Raw genomic sequence first — 5712 nt, 5'->3', positions numbered from 1 at the left:
GTAACATAACAGAAACATTTCTATGAAAGTATATTAAAATGGAAAAAGAATATAGATAGATTTCTATGAGTCGTTCTGTTTATGATTGTTTATTTTTGAAAAAAACAAACTTACAGCCATTGAATTATAAGTGGTTTGCCATACTTATAGGTAAATGTGCGCTGAACAGGTACCATAATACTTAAAGTTAAATTCAAATTTTGATTTATCTTTTAATTTAAACAGGAAAAAAAAACAATTGGGACGCTGAAAACGTACACAGTAAAACAATATGTTTTATTGTCGCGTTGATTATTTGTTTATGTACGCATGCGCAACCGGAAGTCGTAAACCGGATGTTGGGTTACAACACCCGTTACAAGGTCATTTGAGTTTTATAATTATATAAATTAATATGAAGGTTGTTCCAAAGTAAAATCTATTTTTTTAATTAAAAAAATTGAAGAACTATAAAGACGGGAGTCATACCATAAAAACGAGCAACCATTTATGCTCCAGAATTTGTTTTTCTACATAGTCACCACTATTCTCAATGGACTTTGGTCAGGAATTCAGTGATGCATCTCTTGCTTCTGGCACACGTCCATGGTAGGGATTAGAGTCTCACACCGTCAATATCTGCAACAGAGAGATGAAACTTTTCAGCTTGTGTGTCTCAGTTTTGGCCTGGAAAGCATCTCATTTCTGCAAGTCAGCAATCCAACCTCAATGAAGCAAGGTCCACTTAATACAAATCAATAAAGTTATAATCTATATATTGATACGATAGCGTGGGTGTTATTTTCTCTCTTATGCTTACATCCGGGTCATTTGTTATGTACTTCCATTTCTTGTAATAAATAATTTTACCAAGAATTCTTTATAAGTTTTGGTTTCGATTATAGCTGATGGTACTCAAATCATTTAATTTTTTTATAAATAATTTTACACAAGCTCTTCATAATTTTCGTTGCGGTTCTGATTATACCTGATGGCACTTAAGTTTTTTTTTTTTTTGATGAATAATTTTACCAAGAATTCCTCATAAGTTTTGGTTTTGGTTTCAATTATAGCTAATGGCACTCCAATAATCTATTTTTTAAAAATAATTTTATCAAGAATTCTTCATAAGTTTTGGTTTCGGTTTCGATATTAGCTGATGGCACTTTAATAATCTATTTTTTTATAAATAATTTTATCAAGAATTTTGCATAAGTTTTGGTTTCGATTTCAATTATAGCTGAAGGAAAAGTTATATATATATATATATATATATATATATATATATATATATATATATATATATATTATAAGTTTGGAATTAGGTTTTGATTCAAACTAATGAACCCAAGTCATATGGATATATTTCTAAGTTTTGAAATCGCTACTTTATAATATATAAAAATCGATAGAACATTAACTCTATAATAATATATATGAAATCTGGACAAATTAAAATATCATATTTAAGCATATTTTACGACCTGGCTAAACTGGGCGTCCCTGCTAGCTTGGATAAATACTTTTGCAGTTTTAACAAAATAGCTACAATAATATCAGAGCGTCTCCATTTTATGCTGAATATCTACAGAATGCCAACATCAATATATTACATATGAATCAGCCCCCTGTGGTATTTCCACAGGTCCTGCTAGTATAGTACAAATACAGTATTACAAATTATCTTAACGGTTCCTGCCAAACTATTCGCTAAAAACATTGAAGAACTTATGCTTGTTACTCAATTAACCGAATGAAAATGGTTCTGGAAAGAAACCGGAAGTACTTGGGTACCCAGTCTGTATCGCAAATTCATCAGCTAGTTCCAGTCTGCAAAACTAATCAAGCAATTTGAAAGAATCAAAGAGAAAACATGCACACATACACCATCTTTACTATTTAACCAAATATGTCTAGAAGAAAAAATGCTGCCTAAATAAAAATATATGTGTGTGTGTGTGAATGTGTTTATATATGTGTGTCTAGTATACATACATATAAATATATATACATATATTTAACATCAATATATATACATAGATATAACATATATACATATATACACACACACACACATGAAAAAAAGGTCCTGGATATGACCATAAAACTATATCCGATGGTGAGGCCCCAGCTTGCAGGCCACCCTTTAATTGCCATTGCTCCCAGGTCCACTCTGACACGGAGTGGTAGTACCTGTTAGGGTCCCAACTATGGGTTAAATAGAATCCGAGTTAAAAAAAAAACAAATATACTCCATTAAAAAATCGTTCCTCAAAATCACTAGATTCGGCATTAAATAACCTGAAAAAGGTTGATATGCCATAAAACAAAAACAACCAATCAACCAACATGAAAAAAAAAAATATATATATATCATGTTTTTGCTAATATTTTTTTTCTGAAGATGTTCGTTGATCCAAACAAAGCTAGTAAAGCTCTCGTTTTTGATGATCTACTTCTGTGTTTATTTCTTTTTCCTTTTATCTTTTTTCACACGTCCTGTCTCCACGGCATTTAATTTCACGATGTGCATTTTATTCTTTGTAATGTGTGTGTGTGTGTATGTGTGCGCGCGTATGTGCGTGTGTGTGTTTAACATACTTTCCATTTAGGACCCCAATTAAAGTTACCCGGGTTTCACACATAGGGGTCAAACGGATTTTCCTTTAAAAGTGTGGCCCCGTGAAGTTCTTCAGCCTCTTAGACACCTGAGTACCTTTAATGAGTGCCTAAATTTATAGTATTCAAAGAAAAATGCACCTACTCTACTCTTGTTTGTTAAGATCGAGCACTTTAGTCAATTGTTTTTCTTCTGACACAACATACACGCTATATATATATATGTATATATATATATATATATATAGAGAGAGAGAGAGAGAGAGAGAGAATAAATGATAAAAAAATTATATTCTAAAATTCATGATGTTGACCATCTTATAATTTATTCCTTTAATTCAGTTGACATACAGTTCTCTGAATTAACGGCATAAATTATAAAATGGTCAACATCATGAATTTTGGAATATAACTTTTTGTAACTTATTCTCTATATTGCTCTGCAATTACATTGAGCTTCTCATATAAGGATTGATATATAATAAGAAAATATATTTCTACAGAAATATATATAAATATATATATGTGTGTATATATATATATATATATATATATATATATATATATATATATATATATATATATATACTTGTTTATTGTTATATAAACATGGTTACATCCTGCTGCTACAAATAGCCACTTGTTTCAATCAAACAACAGATATCATCAGGCAGCGACTTGACTATTCAAAAGTTCAATGAATAAATTATAAGGTTAAATAAGGTTATTCATTGAACTTTTGAATAGTCAAGTCGCTGCCTGATGATATCTGTTGTTTGATTGAAACAAGTGGCTATTTGTAGCAGCATGATGTAACCATGTTTATATAACAATAAACAAGTATTATCAGCTCTTTTTATTGAGCACTATCTAACAACCTCGTTGAATTCATTAGTCCATTACTTTTGAATAAAAAAACCCGAGTATATATATATATATATATATATATATTTAAGCGTAAGAATTGAATTTAAATTCTGTAGATGAAAATATGGATAGATATTCAAATTGAGAATTTATTGTTTGAGACAAGGAATATATCGAAAAGAATTATATTTATTTCCTTAATCCATGAATTTTCAATAAAGGCTCATAATTCTTTTCCATATATTTCTTGTCTCAAACAATAAATTCTTGATTTGAATATATTTCTAAGTATATTTTAATCCCCAGAGTTTAACTTTAATTCTTACATTTATACCCTGCTCTATTTTTTATATATTGAGCTTCACCTTTACTCTTAAAAATATTATCTCACTGTATTAAGACAATTACTCATTTGTTTATCTAATCTGTGATTTAACAAACACACACACACACACACACACACACACACACACACACACACACACACACACACACACATATATATATATATATATATATATATATATATATATATATATATGGCTTTTAATAATTCTCTATTTTGCTTTTATTATTCTCCAAAAAATAAAATAAAAATTTTTTAAAATTACATTTTTTTTATTTTTCCTTTTATTGAATTAAATTTTTTCTAGGATGATCATTTTATCCTATATACGGCACAATCACGTTGACACACCAGTTCTCACCAGGTCACCGAAGTTATACAATGTTGAGCCTGGCCAGTACCAGATGGGTGACCACTTGGGAAGCCTAAGCGCTGTATGAATCGCGTCGAGTTGTAGAAATTTCCAGGTTGGTATCTGGGAGTACGTTCTACTCATGGGGGTAATACACCCCTACCCCAAGACAGAAAGCAATGAATAACTACCGTCTTTACTTATCTTTCAAAGATTACCATGGCTTTACAATTTGGAGACCTGTGGTCGCCAATGCTGTTAAAACAGTAGGACCGCTGCATGCGTGCAGACGTAGCTGAGTTTAATAGTGTTTTGAAAAATTTTTATGTAATATATTATTTGGGGGGAAGTGTGTGTTAACTAATTTGAAAAGATTTTATTAAAGATTTTATGTTATTTGGGGGGAAGTGTGTGTTAACTAATTTGAAAAAATTTTATTAAAGATTTTATGTAATATGTTATTTGGGGGGAAGTGTGCATTAACTAATTTGAAAATTTTTTATTTTATGTAATATATTATTTGGGGGGAAGTGTGTGTTAACTAATTTGAAAAATTTTTTCCCCAGCTTATCTTTGGTCATAATATTAAAGGGAGAGTTGAACCAAATAATTTGCAGATTATAGATTGTAGCAACAATAGATTGTCCCTACAGTTGCAGCAACAATCTAGAAACAATAATTAAACAATACAATAATAGAATACTTAACAACAACAATAATTACAATAATATTAGTAATACCAAAAATTGCAACTGCATGAATAAGGTGGAATGCCCACTAGAACAACACAGTCTGGAGTTGTTTACAAAGCCACCATTGCACCAATAGAAAATCTAAACGATAAAAAAATACTATATCGGGCTTGCTGGAATCTCCTTTAAAGGTCGTTTTAGAGTCCACAAATGCCCTTTTAATAATCCCAACCACCCAAACAAAATCTCATTAACTACCCACTACTTAAGTCTGGTTCACACCCACCATAAAATGAGAAATTCTAAAAAAAATCCAACACTTGTAAATCTCTATATTCCTCTTGCCTTCTTTGTCTGCATGAAAAAATTTTTATTACTAATTTTAGAGATAGAGACAAATTATTAAATATTAGAAATGAATCGTAGATTGTTTGCAGGCATTATAAATCCCACTTTCTCAGCAACTTCACACCATACTGAAGTTAATCCACTAAACACCTTTTTCCCTCAAGCAGATTATCTTAACTCTAAACTTTCATCCATAATTATAATTATATATTTACCTTTCTCTAGTTTTCTTAAATAAAATCACCCAACCTATGTTAATTAAAACTTTAAATGTTCTGAAAACTAAGTAAAAGAAAAAAACTCCATCTTATTATATTCCTCCCCCTCCCTAAACTTGATTCAAACTCTATTACTAACCAATAAATGTATAACTGTTTCCCTTTCATTTTCCCTAACGATAAACTTTCGTTAACAGTTGCAAAAATCACTCTAAACTGTCAGTAAATTAGATCTAAATATGTTGACCTTTATGTCCAGTAATTTAGCATGGTCACTGCCACACCTTGATT

This window comes from Euprymna scolopes, chromosome 42 (genome assembly GCF_053919585.1).
Source record: "Euprymna scolopes isolate OS-2025 chromosome 42, ASM5391958v1, whole genome shotgun sequence".
Lineage (NCBI taxonomy): Eukaryota > Metazoa > Mollusca > Cephalopoda > Sepiida > Sepiolidae > Euprymna > Euprymna scolopes.
Note: the sequence above shows the minus strand (reverse complement) of the source record.